Source organism: Monodelphis domestica, chromosome X (genome assembly GCF_027887165.1).
Source record: "Monodelphis domestica isolate mMonDom1 chromosome X, mMonDom1.pri, whole genome shotgun sequence".
Classification (NCBI taxonomy): Eukaryota; Metazoa; Chordata; class Mammalia; order Didelphimorphia; family Didelphidae; genus Monodelphis; species Monodelphis domestica.
In genome coordinates this window covers 74,197,236-74,216,735 of record NC_077235.1, presented here as the reverse complement: position 1 = coordinate 74,216,735, position 19,500 = coordinate 74,197,236, and the positions used below count along the sequence as shown (strand labels likewise).

At 47.4% G+C, this 19,500-nt stretch overlaps 2 long non-coding RNA genes across 10 annotated transcripts in view; both read left to right on the top strand.

The window, feature by feature from the left end:
• The window catches only part of LOC130453588 (uncharacterized), a 31,866-nt gene extending 13,390 nt beyond the window's left edge, over nt 1-18,476 (top strand). For 3 of the 9 annotated variants that reach the window (XR_008914696.1, XR_008914693.1, XR_008914690.1), the window contains 3 exons: nt 2,437-2,615; nt 3,852-4,247; nt 5,926-6,140. This is a non-coding gene — a long non-coding RNA (uncharacterized LOC130453588). The other 6 variants (XR_008914697.1, XR_008914692.1, XR_008914695.1 and 3 more) reach the window with 6 other exon arrangements.
• LOC130456161 (uncharacterized) lies at nt 7,490-15,947 on the top strand. Its single transcript, XR_008914704.1, has 6 exons — nt 7,490-7,628; nt 7,968-8,141; nt 11,347-11,524; nt 13,106-13,242; nt 14,754-14,931; nt 15,931-15,947. It is a non-coding gene; the product is annotated as an uncharacterized LOC130456161 (long non-coding RNA).
• Nucleotides 18,477-19,500: the final 1,024 nt, after the last annotated feature.

Genomic DNA, 19,500 nt, shown 5'->3' with positions numbered 1-19,500 from the left:
TCCTCTGCAGTCTCAACTTGTTGAAGGAGTACTTGGACATTAGGAATGGCATAGAGATGGGTATAGATGGATATCATGGAGGGAATGGGGAACAAGAAAGACTTCATAGACTTGGGTTCAGTACCATTTTGGCTTTCAATAATCACATGTATAGTGAAGAACATGAACTGAATGAAGGTGAGAATTGTGAGTTGTTTAAAGGAACCTCCTTGGGCTATAGAGGTATCCTTGGGGAAATCAGGGTGGGGAAGGAAGCCCTGAATTAACAGCCTCTAGAACAGGGCAAATGTGCCACTTCCATGGCTTTGTTGAGCCAGTCTGTGGGGCTGCCTCAAACATGAAGAGGGAATTTGTCCCATCTTGAAGAGATCAGCTCAAGGACATCTCTCACTAACATTGCCTCCCTCATTCCAAAAAGTTTGAAGAGGGAAAGCTGAGGTCAGAAGCAGTAGGTCAATCCAATTTTTAAGAACAAATGGGACCAGAAATATCTGAAGGCAACTTCCCCAGGAGTGCTATGAGCATTTTATCAACAAGCCCAAAACTCACTCCAGCAATTACTGTAGTGAACACAAATCTTCAGGGAAAACCCTAAAAAATGAGTGATGGATCAACATAAATCCCTATTACTTTCTGACCAAGGATCCATCCAACAAGGGATGGGAGAAAAGGCAGGGGACACACACACACACACACACACAAATATTTAGACTGACACACAGGGTTGGACACCAGTTACCTACACACTGCTGTACCCCTAAATGCAATCGTTTAAAAAAGAATTTTCATTGATATCCTTCAGGAACCATGAAGACTAAAATGGAGTGCCAAAAAGGCATTGAGAAATACCTGCCTTGGTTAGGAGGAGAACTGAGGAATCCAAAGGGGAAAACACTTGAGCATTTTGATTAATATGTAAAATCCTAATGAATAGGTCAGTGGAAGGCTTGGATCTATCATCCCCTGAGCAGGATCCATGACTTTTCAGATTATTTAGACATGGAGGAGCACTGAGCCATTCTCTCTTCCCCCATATATTCAGGTATTGCTGTGTTCTCTTCATTGATTCATTTTAGGAATTCTCATGTATACCCCCTTGGGTGTCCAGAATTCACTACTATTCAGTCCTTCCTAGGCATTAGTGAATCCCTGTGTGATCTATGGAGCCAATTGGTAAGAAAACTCTTGTATTTGGGGTGCAGAGATTCACTGTATTCTCCCTTGGGGTGTACCATATGATTATTCAAGTGTAGTGCTTCTTTACATACATGAGTCATCGGGTTGCTACTCTCTATATATGAATCCAGCACTGGTGAAAGCTGATTCCATCTAGATGCCTCTTCTGTGGTCCACATATTCCCTCTTTACTCCTATATGTGAGGAATGAGACACTGTCTGTAGACTCCAAAGGAGTCTTCCAAAGCCCATCCCACAGAGAGAAGCAGAATCCTTTCAGGTATACAGAGAGGAGAGAAGAGAGCCCATATATAAATCAGAGGAGGACAAATCTTTATCTATCAATGAAAAGAGAATATATGTAGATATGTAGGAATAGAGAGAATCTGTGAGTGCCTAGACATGGCAGAGGAGGAGGAGAAGAGATAATTCTGAGGTTTCTGATGACCCAGGATTGTGTAAATCATGAAAATGAACTGATAGAATCAGTATAAGTAATACTGGAGAGGAATAAGGGCAGGGTTGCCAGAGGACTTGGAATTCTGAATATATTCTCTGTCATCACAACACAGGAGATGCCATATATTCTCTGCATTTTCATACACACAAAAGTTCCTTTTTAAAATGTTAGAGACTCCAGTCATAGTAATGCAGAGAATAAATATATCAATGAAATGGGCCTGATCTTTCTGTATATATGATTATAGGGCCTAACATGGAAGCCTTCAGAGCAGGAATGGGAAGATGGAGATGAAGAGATTCCCCTGATGGGAATAGTCTGATGACACAAAGACTGCAATACATCATAATATGCTGACTGGAGGGAGCTTTATTATAAGAGGCAGCCTAGGTATAGGGATAGACACAGCCCATGGGCTCTGGCAATCCACCAAAGTCTCCCTCTTTGCCAGGCTCCCTGGAGAGAGCAGAAATAAGGAATCTCCATCAGCCCTCAACCTCTTGAAAACTCCAAACCTCTAATTGCCCCTTTATAGCATTGATGATGAGGGAGGGGGGAAAAGGCAGGGACAGAAAAAGGAGCCTGAGAGATTTGGAGTAAGAGGAGTAATGACTCCTCTTAGTTAGTGGGAAAACCATTTGAGAGACCATGCAAATTGGAGTAAGGTTGTTCGAAGGAGAACCACTGCCTGACCAAGGAGGGCACTGACATAACTGCACACCAGGTATCTGCTAGGAGAGGATACAAAGGGGAGGGTCTGGGTCGACTGAACTCTTTTCCTCTTGTCTGCTTGTCCCCAGAGGACTGCTAATAGATGTTGAAGAGGGGAAGAGGTCCAGAAATTTACCCAAAGGGCACCCTGAGGATCACTTGTCAAAAAAGTCATCAGGAAACACAAGCGACAGACTGCTGAATCCAGGTCCGAGGGAAAGAAATTATCCGTGCTGGTCCCCCTAGAACCGTTGCTTTCCATTCTGAAGTAAGCCAGTCTCTGTAGCATGGGAGGGGGCATCTGTGGCTCAGGAGGAAAATCCAGGGAGACCCATGAGCTATGGGAGGCCTCTGCCATAGAACATGGGCTGAATTAGCTGGATGAGAGATTTCACACCAAAAGGCATTATTAATAGTGTTGTCATAGAAGGAAGAGGCTGATTGCCTGGTGGAAAGGGACTGGGAAGTGACATTGGAGAGGACTCTGAAGGGACTTTTACAGGTTTGGGGGGCCTGGAGGCTGGAAGAAATCTCAGAGAAAATCATGTCCAACCTCTTCATTTGAAAGAAAGGACAAAGTGAATCCAAGAGGAGGACAGGGTTTTGTTCCAGGTTACAGTATAACCAGGAAGGGGTAAATCCAGTTCTAAGTCCATGAGGTCATGAGCCAAGCTTCATGTACTCAGGTTGCCTCAGAAACAGGTGGAGAAATTCCGCATTGAGCCAGGACTTCTGGGAATCTTCAGATAGAAAAAAGAGACCAAATGATGAGGGATTTTGGATCAGACTGGGGTAGATGTGACCTTTCCTGAACTTCATTCATTTGGGAAATCAGGGATTTTCTCATCTCCCTCAAACTTTCTGGTATCTCCTTGAACATTTTCCTGGAATGTAGAGGTAGAATCCTAGAGAAGATCCATCTCTCTAATCTCAGAGAATTCCTCTCCTAGAGTATGAGCTGCTGAAGGAGTTATCTTGTGCATTAAGAAAATGGAGTAGATGGGCAAGGAGGGGTACCTTAGAGTGACAGGGACATACATAGACTTGGTAGACATGGACTGAGTGGCTTCTGGGCTTTCAATAATCACAGGGAAAGTGGAGATCACAGACTGAACAAAGGTGGGAATTGCAAGCTGTTTAAAGGAACCTGCTTGGGCTGCAGAAGTGTTCTAGGGGAAATCGGGGTAGGGATGGAAGCCGGCTGAATCACAATCCCTTCTCTAGACCTCATCGGCCCCTACATTTCCCACCCAGGCTAATCTGGGAAGTTCTTCCAAGCAGGGCAGAAGGCTTCTACTACAACCTGCAGAGGTCATCCTTATGGCCAGTCTCTCTTTAACATTGTCTCTCTGTTGCCAGCAGCCTGAAGGCAAAGATGAGGCCTGAAGCAAGAGTCCAGTGCAGTTATTTGTAAACATGGGGCCAGGGATATGAGAGAGCATCCTCCCAGGAAGGCTAAAGACCCTTCTTAATAGGCCCACCCTTATTCCTACAAATACTCTAGTTAACAGAAATCTAAAAGAAAGGACAAAGCAGAAGGTGTCTCCACTCCAACCTGACATCTTCCAACCTGCTACCATGGATCCAACAAATGTTGCAGTGCAGCATGGGATACTCCCACATGAACCCCACCCAGCCCCTCAGCCAGCCACACACCCAGAGAAGACACTGCCATGCTCACATGCAAATTCTTGTTCCCCCAAATCACTCCATAAAATGTTGTCATCCCCATCCATTGGCAGTTACGGTGGCAGAAGCCCAAAGGCGGCCCACAGAGGCACTTTCAGATACACATGCCTGACTGAGGCAGAAGAGTCATGGCAACCCAAGGCAACACAGGCTGGCAATATTCATTCCTATGGAATGCGATGGTGGAAGAGTCAGACATCTCTCCTCCTCGGTGAGCTTCCCTTCTTTGCTTATTGAGCCTGAATGAGTGCTCCCCCATTGGCCCTGCCCAGCCCTAGACTGGAATATGAGAGGAGGGTCTCCTGAAGAATGGTATTCTGAATTCTCTGCGGCATTCCCATGCTATTGAGATCTGAGCACTCCCGCGTGCTCTCTAGGGATTGCTGATTCCTTATCGGGCCCCCTTACAGCCCCCCAGAAACCCCTAGATTGGGCAGCTGCCATGTTGGAGGCCTCGTGCACCAGAACCCAGCGGGCCCAATGGGGTGGGCTTTTGAAGGGCTGACGCAGGGACGTGTGGACACACAGCAGAGGGGCCCGGGCAGCAATAACGGTGCCTGTGCCTCCCTCCGTCCATGCCGGGCTCCCGGGATGGCCACAGTGTGTAACAGCCCCGCACCAGGCCACTTGCAGCAGCAAAGGTGGGAGCGAGGAGATGAGCCGCAGTGGGTGCGTGGGGAGCCGCCTGGAAGCCCACGCGGCGGAGCCGGACGTGGGTGGGGGGTGGCGCGAGAGGAGCTGAGGCCACGCGGGTGGGCGGGTGATGCCCGTTGGGGGCCGATGGAGGGGGGAGGAAGTTGACGCAGGAGCCCTGCAGAATGTCCAGGCGCTGGCATCACTGGCCATCAGCTCTGAGCGGGGGAGGGGCGCCTAGCCAGGGCTCGGCTCCGCTAGGCTACGGCTCCCCCTCTGGCTGAGAATGGCTACTGCACAGGAGACAGATGCAGGGAACCGCCCTAAGCCCAGCCCAGCCTCAGCTGCCTGAGCTGGGAGACCTGTGGGCAGGGAGCACAAGCTGAGGACCTGGGACAGCTCCCAGGGCAGGGAAAAGGTCCAGGACTGGTTCCTCCAGACCTGTCACAGCCCCGCGGGAGGGGGGCACGTGTGGCTGGGGGGGGGGCCTCAGGGACACTGTGAAGTCAAGAAGTAAGGCAGGGGCTTGGCCAGGGCTCACACAGACAGCAAAGGGCCAAAGACGGCCTGGGAGCCTGCCAGGGTAGCTGCCTTTTATCTCCTGGGCTCTGCTTCCACTGGGAGCCAAGCTAAAGTGGCCCAAATTCCCTGCAAGCTACTCCAGCACAGCTGCTGAAGAAATTTCCCTCAGAGCTAGGGATGCTGGCAGGCTTCAGACTTCAACCTGGCCTAAGAGAGGGACCAATCACTCCCCTGGCCTTTGGGTCAAAAGGGGATGGACAGCCCCCAAGATGAGCCTGAGCACAATCCCTTGGCTTCTCCACTTGTGAAATTGGGATGACTCAGAACTGACTCCATTTGGGCTCTCCTTCAACGTTTCCTGAACCTTGTAGGTAGCAGGCTGGGCAAAGTCCTTTTCTCCTGCCCTCAGACAATTCTCTCTCTGGGAGGGGGACTGCTATGTGTGTGAAGGAGGGCCTTTGACAGTCCAAATGGGGCAGAGGTGGTCAAGAGTTGGCCAAAGGATGAGAGAGCCTGGGAGTGGGTGGAGGGTGGGGGCAGATTGAAAGGACTTCATTGGTGGGAAGCAAGTTGGAGATGATGGACAAAAAATGGAGGTGGGAGATTGTCAGCTGTACGAAAGATACTGCTTGGGTGGCAGAATGTGGGGGGGATGCAGGGTGGGATAGGAGGAAGCCTTCCCAATAACAAGCTCTTGACCACAGCTCATTGTGCCCTTTCCTGTCCCACCTTAGACTAGTCTGTGATGTTCTACCAGCCAGAGGGAGAGCGCTTCTCCCCCAACATGCAATGATCATGGATATCTCTCACTCAACTTGTCTATGCTTCCACAAAGACTGAAGAAGAGCAAGAATTAAGAAGCAGGAGCCCAATTCAATATAGCATTGGGGCTCAGCGTATAGGGAACACCTTTCCCTGGAGGGCAATAAATACTTCATCACCACCGAAATTGATTCCAGCAAGCAATTCTGTTCATAGATATCTAAGGCAATGCATACACAAAAAGGAGTGGGCACAGTGTACCCCCCCTCAACCTGGTCTGATCTCTTCTAGTTGATAACCAGTGATGCCCAAGGGATGGGATGGAAGTGGGCCAGAGACTCAGAGACTAGGAAGAAGACACTCCTGCACACACTCCTGTACTCATAAATACAATCATTTCCTAAAGAATTTTACATCCATATTCATTCATAATAATGGGGAGGAGGCAATAGTAGGGGTTCCTATGACTATTAGGATGGGAAGATTTTTAGGGTAGCCAATGGAAAAACACGCTTAGTGTATTCATTATTATGTAAAATCACATCGAAAAAAAGATGGTGCAAAATTAGAACACATCCCCCAGTTGAGACACCCGGCCTACCATGGCCTTGATGGAGGCCACCATTTTCTGTCAGTCCATACATTCAGATATTGATATGTTCCCCTCATACATTCCTATTATGAATTCTCCTCTCCACTCCTTTGCCTATGTGAGCATGCAGATTTCTTGTCTACACATGGATGAATCCATATCACTTGACTCCTTCAATATGCCCATATACCATGAGCACTGATGTGTTCAGTGTCTAGACTTATGCTATTCTCCCTTGTGAGTCATGTGTATGATACATGAGGGCACAAGGACTCCCGTATAAGAACTGGATTAATGGGAGGTCATTCAATCTAGCTTCCTCTATGAGTATATTAAAAATCTCTTGGAATGACACATACTCTGCACACAGCCATGGGAACCTTCACATATCCTATCTTGAACAGAGTTTCAGGAAGATTGTTTTAAGCATTTAGGGAGCTGAGAGGAGAAATCTTGTATAGAGAGGAGAGAAGGTAATCCTACATATATGTTCAGGGAGAGGGAATAAGGATGTAGGCACACATACACATACATAAGACTAGAGGGGTAAAGTGGGAATATTCATATCCATAGCAACAGAGAGAATGATGGATGAGGTGGATGGGGCAATACAAAAACTAAAGATAATAAAGGAGGGGATAGAATGAATATCTGAAATTTCCTGGCTTGGAATGAAGTGAAAGGAAGACAGAACGTATCTTGTGGTTTCTTTATTAACGGTTCTCATCAATGGGAGATATGAAATATTTCGTTTTGACATAAGTATCCTCTGGATCAGAATCTAGAGACAGGAATGAAGAGATTATGTTGCTATATAAATGAAATGGGCCTGCTCTTTGTGTATATAGGCTTATACAGCCAATCACTGAGGGCTCTTGAGCACAAAGTGAAGGGAAAAATGCAGAGAAAGCCTTGCCAGGAATAGTGTGAGGACACATAGACTCCATTACATCATAGTACGCTGACTAGGAGGGGTAATAAAGGGAGAGTGGGGCAAACATATTGAAACAGTCAGTCCAGGGTCTCTGTCTGTCAAGGTCCTGTGGTCATCTCTCTCCTTGATAGTCTCACTAGACAGCAGAAGTAAGAGAGCCCCACATTCCCTCTCCCTCTGCAAACCACACCTTGGCCTAGGCACCTGGGAGCCTCTTGTGGAGGGGAGACAAAAAGGAACTGGGGAGAGGAAAAGGTAGAGGGCAAATGGACCCCGAGTGTGGGGTTTAGAGGGGCACTAACTCCTGGCAGAGATGTGAGTGGGATGCCCAGTGAGAAATAATAGAGACTAGACTTGGAGCAGGGTGGTTGGGAGAATGACCATTTCCTGATCAAGGTGGGCTCTGACATCACTTCCAATCAGGTGTCAGCAGGAAACAGGGTCTGTCTAGCCTAGACTCATTTCCACTTGTCTGCTTTTCCTCTTAGAGCTGGGAATGCTTGTCTGAGAAACCAGAGAAACCAGGACTTGCCTAAGAACATCCTGAGAAGCAGTAATCAGGAAAGTGGTCACGAAACACAAGCCACAGACTGCTGAATCCAGTGCAAAGAAGGGAAAAGATCCCTGCTGCTCCCACCAGAACCATAGCTTTCCATTCTGAGGTGAGACAGTCCCACAGGGACTTTTGAGGGGGGCACCTGTGGCTCAGGACAGGAAGGCCCAGGGAAACCCATGGGGTATATTCTAGGCTTAAAGCATAGAATGTGTGTTGAACTAGCTGGATGGAGGCTGGCCCACCAAAAGGCTTTAGACTGGTACTGTTTTGTCATAGTGGGAGGAGGCTGTATGACTCAGTGACTGGAGCTGGGGAAGGATGTAGGACAGGAGTATGAAGGGCATTGTAGGTTTGTTTGCCTGGTGGGTACAAGAGATCTCAGAGCTCATCTGTACGGACCTCATTTGATAGAAAGGCTAAGTGAAGTCAATGGGGGAGGGGTTTGGATCAGGGTTACAGTACAGCCAGGAGGGGCAAATCCAGGTTCAGAGTACTGAACTCTCTTGTCTGCCAAGCTAGCTGGCTTATATCTTGGCAGCTACCACTTCTCAGAGCCAAGACTCATAGACTCAGGTTCCCTGTATGGGCTCCCTGAGAAGTAGATGGATAAATACCCCATAGAACCAGGAGTTCTGAGAGTCTTCAGTCATGTAGAAGAGATCAGTTGAGGGGCCATTCAAGCCCCTGAGGGGCATTGGATCAGCCTTGGGTAAACACTTAGTAGTGGAAGTGCCTTTCCCTGAATTTCTACCATTTAGAAATGTAGGGAATTGCCCATGCCCCTAATTACTTCGGAACCCACTTTGAACATTTTCCTGGGATATGTAGGTAAAAGCTTAGGAAAGGTCCTCCTTGGTGATCTCTAAGAATTCTTCCTCTGGAGTCTAAGCTACTGAAGGAGTTCTTGGACATTAAGAATGGGGTAGAGATGGGGAAATAGGGGGTAACATGGCTTGAAAGGGATAAAGAAATATTTGGTAGATATGAATTGAGTGAATTTGGGCTATCAATAATCAAATGCAATATGGAGATTACAAATAGTATAAAGGTAGGAATTCTGAGTTGTTTAAAGGAACTTGCTTGGGCAGGAGATGGGTCCTTGGGGAAAGAAGGGTCAGGATGGAAGCCTAAATTAACAGCCCATCAATCAGGGCAAATGTGACACTTCCATTGGCTCATTGAACCAGTCTGTGTGGCTATCCCAAAGAGGAAGAGTGGATTTGCCCCATCTTGAAGAGAACAGCTCAAAGATATCTCTCACTAACATTGTAACCATGATTCTAAAGAGGCTGAAGAGGGAAAGATGAGACCAGAAGCACCAGCCCAGAATAGGACCAGGAATATATGAGGACAATTTCCCGAGGAGGGTTACAAGCATGTTATCAACAACCCCAAACTCACTCCAGAAATTACTGTAGTAAATAAAATTCTTAAGGGAAAACCCAACACAAAAAATGGGTGTGGAGTCTACATAAAGCCCCACTACTGTCTCCATCCAACAAGGGATGGGAGAGAAGGCTGGAAACACAGGCACAAATATTCACACTGACATAGAGATGAATAAAGACTTTCATACCAGATTCACATGAATTGCTCTACCCCTAAATGCAATTGTCTCAAAAATATATTCATTGATATCCTTCAGAAATCATGACGAGAAGACAAAAGGGGGTGTCAAAAGGGCCTACCTGAGTTAGGAGGAAAATTGAGGAAGCGAAAGGGGAAAGGAGTTGAGCACTTTGATTCCTATGTTAAATCCCATGGAAGAGGTCAGTGGAAGGCTCAGAACTATCATGCCCTGGGCAGGATCCCTGTCTTTTTGGGTTATTTAGTCATAGAGGAGCACTCAGGCATTCTCCTTTCCCCCATATATTCCGGTATTGCTTTGTTCTCTTTATAGATTCATATTAGGAATTCTCCTCTACATTCCCTTCGTGTCCAGAATACAGCCCTGACGAGTCCTTTCTAGGCATTAATGACTCCCTTTGTGATCTATGGAGCCAATTAGTATGAAAACACCTATATTTGGGGAATATAAATTCACTGTATTCTCCCTTGGGAAGTGACATATCATTATGCAATTGTAGTTCTTGTTCACTTATGTGAGTTCCCAGGTACCATTTATCTATAATGAGTCCTGTACTGGTGAGAACTGATTCTATCTAGATTCCTCATATGTGAGGAATGAGACACTGTCTGTGGGCATCAATGGACATCACCCAAAGTCTATCCCAAGGGGAGGGGAAGCTGAATCCTTACAGGTATACAGAGAGAAGAAATTACATATAAATCAGAGAAAGGAAGATAAAGCTCTATCTATCTGTCTGGCTATCTATCTGTCTATCTGTCTGTCTATCTATCTGGAGAGAATATATGTCAATATATAGGAATGAATACAGAGAATCTGTGAGTGCCTAGACAGGAAGGAGGAGGATAAGGGATGATTGCTGGGGGTTGTGAGGACAGAGGAAGTGTAAGACCTGGAAATGAATTGCTAGAACACTTATTAGTAATTCTGGAGAGGAATAAGGAGGGGGCAGCCTGAGGTCTTACATATGTGAATATATTCTCTCTCCTCAGATACAGGAGATGTCATATATTCTCTGAATTCTCATGCACACAAATGTTCCTTTACATATTATGTGAGAGACTCCAGAGTCATAGGAATGTAGTGAATAGATATATCAATGAAATAGGCTGGATCTCTCTGTATATAGGGATATAGAGACAAATACTGAGATATCTTCCAAGTAGGAAGGGAAGACGGAGATGCAGAGATCCCCCTGATGAGAATAGTCTGATGACACAAAGACCCCATTACATCATAATATGCTGACTGGAGGGGGCAGGGTCATAAGAGGCAGCAGAGGTGTAGGGATAGATACAGCCCTGGCGCTCTGCTCATCCTTCACAGTCACTATAGTCATCTCCCTCCTTGACAGACTCCCTGGAGAGAGCAGAAGTAAGGAACCTCCATCTCCCAGCACCCTCCTGTATAAGCCCAACCCCTTGGGGTCCCTTGTAGCATTGATGGTGAGGAAATGGAAAAGGAGGCAGGAAGGGAGAATGATGGAATGGAAATGGAGCCTGAGAGGGTTGGAGTGAGAGGGGCACTGATTTCTGGCAGAGAATTTAGTGGGATTCCCATTGCTAGACCATGGAGATTGGGGCAGGGTTTTGGGGAGAAGGACCTCTGCCTCACCAAGGTGGACACTGACATCACTGCTCACCACATCTCTGATTAGAGGGATTAAAAAGGGGAGGGTCTGGCAAGCCAGAACTCATCTTCTCTTATTTGCTTGTCCCCTTAGGGCCGCTAATGGATGTCTGAGAGGGGAGAGAGGTCCAGAAATCTACCCAAAAGCAACTCTGAGGATCAATTGGCAGAGAAGTGGTGAGGAAATAGAAGCCACAGACTGCTGAATCCTGACTCAAAAGAAAGATAATATCCCTACTAGTCCCTCCAGAACAACAGCTTTCCATTCGGAGGTGAGACAGTCCCAGTAGGAAGGGGTGACACCTGTGGCTCAGGAGGAAGGTCCAGGGAGAACCATGGGCTATGGTAGACTTTAGGCATAGAACATTGCCTAAACTAGTTGGATGAGGCCTGGCTCACCAAAAACCATTAGACTGGCAGCGTTTTTGTCATAGAGGGAGGAGGCTGTTTGGGTGAAGGGAGATGGAGAGGCAATGATGGAGAGGAGTCAGAAGGGGCTTGTAGATTTGAGGCTGGAGGCTGGAAGGGATATCAGAAGTCATGTTGTCCAACCTAATTTTTTTTGTTTGTTTTTAAAACATTTTTATTTTGTCATTTTCATACATTATTCATTGGAAACAGATCATTTTCTTTTCGTTCCCAACCCCCAACCAAATCTTTTGACAGAAAGGGTTACATGAAGTGAAGAATAGGGGATGGGTTTGGTCTAGGTTACACAGCCAGGAAGGGAACGGGCAAACGCAGGTCCCGAGTCCAGGATCCTCTTGTCTACCAAGCAAGCTGGCTTACATTTTGGCAGCTACCTCTTCTGAGAGCCAAGCTTCATGGACTCTGGTTGCCTCAGAATCGGATAGAGAAATACGCCATAGAGCCAGGTCTTCTGGGAGTCTTCAACCATAGAAGAGAAGTGGTCAAGTAAGGGGTTTTGGATCAACCTAGTGGAGAAGTGACCTACCCTGAATATCTTTCATTTAGGAATACAGGGATTTGTCCGTCACACTCATAAATTTCTGGAACCTCTTTGAACATATTCCTTGGATTTAGAGGTAAAAGTTCAGTGAAGGTCCATCTTGCTGATCTCAGAGAATTCCTCCTCTGCGGTCTCATCATGTTGAAGGAGTTCTTGGACAGGAGGAATGGGGTAGAGAGATTGGTCATAGATGGGTATCATGAAAGGAATAGGGATCAAGAAAGGCTTGGTGGTACTCATCATTTCAGTGCCATTTGGGATTTCAGTAATTACATGGAACGTGAAGATCATTAATTGAATAAAGTTGGGAACTGTTGAGTTGTTTGAAGGGTTCTCCTTGCCCCTAAATCAGTGCACTTGTGACATTTCTATGGCCTCACTGAACCAGTCTGTGGGGCTATTGCAAACAGGAAGAGGACTTTAGCCCCCTCTTTAAGTGATGAGCTCAAGGACATCTCTCACTAATATTGTCTCCTTGATTCCAAAAAGTTTGAAGAGGGAAAGATGAGGCCAGAAGCAATAACCCAGCCCCAATTTGAAAGGACAAATGGGACCAGATATATTTGAGGGCAACTTTTCCGCAGGACAGTTTTAATTTTAAGCATATTATCAACAAGCCCAAAACTCACTCCAGCAATTACTGTGTAGTAAATGAAATTCTTAAGGGAAAACCCAACCCAAGGAATGGGCTTGGGATCTACATAAATCCTCACTACTGTCTAACCAAGGATCCATCCACAAGGGATGGGAGAGAAGGCAGAAGACCCAAACACAAATGTTCACACTGACACAGACATAGATACAGATTTTCACACCAGATATACACACTCTCCTGTACCCGTCAATTTAATCATTTCAAAAACATTTCATTGATATGCTTCAGGAATCTTGGAGAGAAGACTAAACAGGAGTAATAAAAGGGCTTTCAGAAACAGCTGCCTGAAATACAAGAAGAGATGAGAAAGCCAAAGGAGAAAGCAGTTGAGCACGTTGATTCCTTTGGAAAATCCCAAAGAAGAGGTCAGTAGTACGGCTTACATATATCATCCCCTGATCAAGATCCCTGTTTATCTGCTTATTTAAACATGGAGCAGCATTCAGCCTTTCTCTCTTCACCCATTTATTCTGTTATTGCTGTATTCTCTTTATAGATTCATAATAGGAATTCTCCTCTATACCATCTTAGTGTGCAGAATTCAGCACTGACCTGTCCTTTCTAGGCATTAATGACTCCCTGTGTGATATGTAGAGCCAATTAGTATGAAAACTCTTGTATTTGGGGTGCAGAGATTCACTGTATTCTCCCTTGGGAAGTGCCATTTGATTATTCAAGTGTGCTTCTCCTTGTTCACATACATGTGCTCTCGGGTAGCTTATATCATATATGAGTCCTGCACTGGTGACAGCTGATTCCACCTAGATTGCTCTTCCTGTGGTCCACATATTCCCTCTTTACTCCCATATGTGAACAATAAGACACTGTCTGTGGACACCAATAGGAGCCCAGCCCAGGGGCAGAGGAAGGAGAAGCCTTTCAGGTATACAGAGAGGGAGAAGAGCCCATATATGATTCAGAGGAAGACAAAAACTCTTTCTATCTATCTATAACAGAGAATATATGTAGATATATAGAAATACAGAGAGAATCTCAGTTCGCCTAGACATTGAGGTTTAGGATAATAAAGATGTTTGCTTATATTTTTGAGGACCCAGGGTATGTCAGTCATGCACATGAAATAATAGAACCAGTATAACTAATGCTAGAGAGGAATAAGGACAGGGTAGCCGCAGGTCTTGGAACCCTGAATATGTTCTCTGTCCTCATTACACAGATGTCATACATTCTCTACATTTTTATACACACAAATGTTCTGTTATAAAATAAATTAGAGACTCCAGAGTCATAGGAATGTAGAGAACAAATACATCAATGAAATGGGCCTGAACTTCCTGTATATGGGAATGAGAGAACCAAACAACGAGACATCCAGAGCAGGAATGAGAAGGTGGAGATGAAGAGATTCCCCTGTTGAGAAAAGTCTGATGAAACAAAGACCCCCATTATATCATAATATGCTGTCTGGAAGGGGTGGGCTTATACGAGGCAGGAGAGGTGTAGGGATAGAGAAAGCCCAGGGGATCTGTCCATACATCACAGTCTCCCTCTCTGCCAGACTCCCTGGAAGCAGCAGAAGTAAGGAATCTCCATCTCCCCCCACCCACCTGAAAAATCCCAAACCCTAAGTGCTGCTTTCCAGCATTGTTGATAAGGGAGGGGAAAAGGAGGCTGGGACCGAAAAATGAAGCCTGAGAATATTGGAGTTAGAGGAGCAATGACTGCTGGCAGAGAGATTAGAAAGAAACTCAGTGGGAGACCATTCAAAGTGGGGTAGGGTTGTTGGAAGAAGTACCACTGCCTGATCAAGGTGGGCACTGACTTCACTGCTAACCAGGTATCAGCTAGGAGAGGTTTAAAAGACAAGGCTCTGGCTGGACTGGACTCACCTTTTCTTGTCTGCTTGTCCTCCTAGGGCTGCTAATGGATGTCTAAGAGGGGAGAGAATTCTGGGAATTTACCCAAAGTTCACCCTGAAATTCACTTGTCAGAAAAGTTATCAGGAAACACAATCAACAGACTGCTGAATCCAGTCCCAAGGGAAAGAAATTATTCCTACTGGTCACCCCAGGACTGTGGCTTTCCATTCTGAGGTGAGACAGTCCCTGTAGCCTGGGGGCACCTGTGGCTCAGAACAGGAAGGCCCAGGAAACCCATGGGCAATATTCTAGGCTGAAATCATAGATCTTGTGTTGAATAACTTTAGACTGGTAGTGTTGTTGTCATAGAGCAAGGAGGCTTTGACTGGGTGACTGGAGCTGGGGAAGGATGTAGGAAAGGACTCTGAAGGGGCTTGGAGATTTGGGTGGCCTGGAGGCTGGGAGAGACCTGAGAGGTCATCTGGTTCAACCTTCTCCTTTAATTAAAAAGGCTAAGTGAAGTCAAAAGGGAAGGGGTTTGAACAAGGGTTACAGTGCAGCCAGGAGGGGAAATGCAGGTTCAGAGTGCCGAACTCTTGTCTGCCAAGCTAGATGGATTACATCTTGGCAGCTAACTCTTCTGAGATCCAAGCTTCATGGACTCAGGTTCCATGAGAATCAGGTGGAGACATTACCCATAGAGCCAGGACTTCTGGGAGTCTTCAGTCATGGAGAAGAGATCAAGTGATAAGGGGCTTTGGAAAAGGCTGGTGTAGGTGAGACCTTGCCAGAATTTCTTTCATTTAGGAAATCAGGGATCTTCTCACCCCCTCGTGATTTCTGGACCCTCCATGAACAAGATCCTTGGATGTAGAGGTAGAAGCCTAGGCAAGGTCCATGTTTCTGGTCTCAGAGAATTCCTCCTCTAGATTATGAGCTGCTGAGGGAGTTATCTTGTGCATTAAGAAAATGGGGTACATGGGCAAGGAGGGGTACCATGGAGTGACAGGGACGTACATAGACTTGGTAGACATGGGCTGAGTGGCTTCTGGGCTTTCAATAATCACAGGGAAAGTGGAGATCACAGACTGAACAAAGGTGGGAATTGCAAGCTGTTTAAAGGAACCTGCTTGGGCTGCAGAAGGGTTCCAGGGGAAATCAGGGTGGGGATGGAAGCCTGCTGAATCACAATCCCTGCTCTAGACCTCATCGGCCCCTACATTTCCCACCCAGGCTAATCTGGGAAGTTCTTCCAAGCAGGGGAGAAGGCTTCTACTACAACCTGCAGAGGTCAACGTTATGGACAGTCTCTCTTTGACATTGTCTCTCTGTTGCCAACAGCCTGAAGACAAAGATGAGGCCTGAAGCAGGAGTCCAGTGCAGTTATTTGTAAACATGGGGCCAGGGATATGAGAGAGCATCCTCCCAGGAAGGCTAAAGGCCCTTCTTAATAGGCCCACCCTTATTCCTACAAATACTCTAGTTAACAGAAATCTAAAAGAAAGCACAAAGCAGAAGGTGTCTCCACTCCAACCTGACATCTTCCAACCTGCTACCATGGATCCAACAAATGTTGCAGTGCAGCATGGGATACTCCCACATGAACCCCACCCAGCCCCTCAGCCAGCCACACACCCAGAGAAGACACTGCCATGCTCACATGCAAATTCTTGTTCCCCCAAATCACTCCATAAAATGTTGTCATCCCCATCCATTGGCAGTTACGGTGGCAGAAGCCCAAAGGCGGCCCACAGAGGCACTTTCAGATACACATGCCTGACTGAGGCAGAAGAGTCATGGCAACCCAAGGCAACACAGGCTGGCAATATTCATTCCTATGGAATGCGATGGTGGAAGAGTCAGACATCTCTCCTCCTCGGTGAGCTTCCCTTCTTTGCTTATTGAGCCTGAATGAGTGCTCCCCCATTGGCCCTGCCCAGCCCTAGACTGGAATATGAGAGGAGGGTCTCCTGAAGAATGGTATTCTGAATTCTCTGCGGCATTCCCATGCTATTGAGATCTGAGCACTCCCGCGTGCTCTCTAGGGATTGCTGATTCCTTATCGGGTCCCCTTACAGCCCCCCAGAAGCCCCTAGATTGGGCAGCGGCCATGTTGGAGGCCTCGTGCACCAGAACCCAGCGGGCCCAATGGGGTGGGCTTTTGAAGGGCTGACGCAGGGACGTGTGGACACACAGCAGAGGGGCCCGGGCAGCAATAACGGTGCCTGTGCCTCCCTCCGTCCATGCCGGGCTCCCGTGATGGCCACAGTGTGTAACAGCCCCGCACCAGGCCACTTGCAGCAGCAAAGGTGGGAGCGAGGAGATGAGCCGCAGTGGGTGCGTGGGGAGCCGCCTGGAAGCCCACGCGGCGGAGCCGGACGGGGGTGGGGGTGGCGCGAGAGGAGCTGAGGCCAGGCGGGTGGGCGGGTGATGCCCGTTGGGGGCCGATGGAGGAGGGAGGGAGTTGACGCAGGAGCCCTGCAGAATGTCCAGGCGCTGGCATCACTGGCCATCAGCTCTGAGCGGGGGAGGGGCGCCTAGCCCAGGGCTCAGCTCCGCTAGGCTACGGCTCCCCCTCTGGCTGAGCATGGATACTGCACAGGAGACAGATGCGGGGACCCGCCCAAAGCCCAGCCCAGCCTCAGCTGCCTGAGCTGGGAGACCTGTGAGCAGGGAGCACAAGCTGAGGACCTGGGACAGCTCCCAGGGCAGGGAAAAGGTCCAGGACTGGTTCCTCCAGACCTGTCACAGCCCCGCAGGAGGGGGGCACGTGTGGCTGGGGGCGGGGGGGCTCAGGGACACTGTGAAGTCAAGAAGTAAGGCAGGGGCTTGGCCAAGGCTCACACAGACAGCAAAGGGTCAAAGACGGCCTGGGAGCCTGCCAGGGTAGCTGCCTTTCATCTCCTGGGCTCTGCTTCCACTGGGAGCCAAGCTAAAGTGGCCCAAATTCCCTGCAAGCTACTCCAGCACAGCTGCTGAAGAAATTTCCCTCAGAGCTAGGGATGCTGGCAGGCTTCAGACTTCAACCTGGCCTAGGAGAGGGACCAATCACTCCCCTGGCCTTTGGGTCAAAAGGGGATGGACAGCCCCCAAGATGAGCCTGAGCACAATCCCTTGGCTTCTCCACTTGTGAAATTGGGATGACTCAGAACTGACTCCATTTGGGCTCTCCTTCAACGTTTCCTGACCCTTGTAGGTAGCAGGCTGGGCAAAGTCCTTTTCTCCTGCCCTCAGACAATTCTCTCTCTGGGAGGGGGACTGCTATGTGTGTGAAGGAGGGCCTTTGACAGTCCAAATGGGGCAGAGGTGGTCAAGAGTTGGCCAAAGGATCAGAGAGCCTGGGAGTGGGTGGAGGGTGGGGGCAGATTGACAGGACTTCATTGGTGGGAAGCAAGCTGGAGATGAGGGACAGAGAATAGAGGTGGGAGATTGTCAGCTGTACAAAAGGTCCTGCTTGGGTGGCAGAATGGTGGGGGGGATGCAGGGTGGGATAGGAGGAAGCCTTCCCAATAACAAGCTCTTGACCACAGCTCATTGTGCCCTTTCCTGTCCCACCTTAGACTAGTCTGTGATGTTCTACGAACCAGAGGGAGAGCGCTTCTCCCCCAACATGCAAAGATCATGGATATCTCTCACTCAACTTGTCTCTCTCTGCTTCCACAAAGACTGAAGAAGAGCAAGAATTAAGAAGCAGGAGCCCAATTCAATGTAGCATTGGGGCTCCGAGTATAGGGAACAGCTTTCCCTGGAGGGCAATAAACACTTCATCACCACCGAAATTGATTCCAGCAAGCAATTATGTTCATAGATATCTAAGGCAATGCACACACAAAAAGGAGTGGGCACAGTGTACCCCCCTCAACCTGGTCTGATCTCTTCTCATTGATAACCTGTGATGCCCAAGGGATGGGATGGAAGTGGGCCAGAGACTCAGAGACTAGGAAGAAGACACTCCTGCACACACTCCTGTACTCATAAATACAATAATTTCCTAAAGAATTTTACATCCTTATCCATTTGTAATAATGGGGAGGAGGCAATAGAAGGAGTTCCATTAGGACCTTGAGAAACACCTGTCTGTCTTAGGAAGAGAAGACTTTTTGAGTAGTCAAAGGAAAAACAGACTGAGTATATTCATTCTTCTATAAAATCACATGGGAAAAATGGTGGAAGATTCAAACACACCTCCCATCTGTGGAATCCTGCTTTTCCTGGTTATTTAAATAGAAAGGAGACCACCATTTTCTGGCAGTTCATACATTCAGATATTGAAAAGTTCTACATTCTTATTATGAATTCTCCTCTCCATTTCTTTGCTAGTGTTATGTGAACATGCAGATTTCTTGTCTACACATGGATGGATCCATATCACTTGACTCCTTCAATATGCCCATATACCATGAGCACTGATGAGTTCAGTGTCTAGACTTATGCTATTCTCCCTTGTGAGTCATGTGTATGATACATGAGGACACAAGGACTCCCGTATAAGAACTGGATTAATGGGAGGTCATTCAATCTACCTTTCACTATGAGTATATTCAAAATCTCTTTGCATGACACATACTCTGCACACAGCCATCGGAACCTTCACATATCCTATCTTGAACAGAGTTTCAGGAAGATTGTTTTAAGCAGTTAGGGAGCTGAGAGTAGAAACCTTATATGGAGAGGAGAGAGAGAGAGAGAGAGAGAGAGAGAGAGAGAGAGAGAGAGAGAGAGAGAGAGAGAGAGAGGAAGAGATTGAGGAGAGCAATGTGTGTGTGTGTGAGTGTGTGTGTGTGTGTGAGAGAGAGAGAGAGG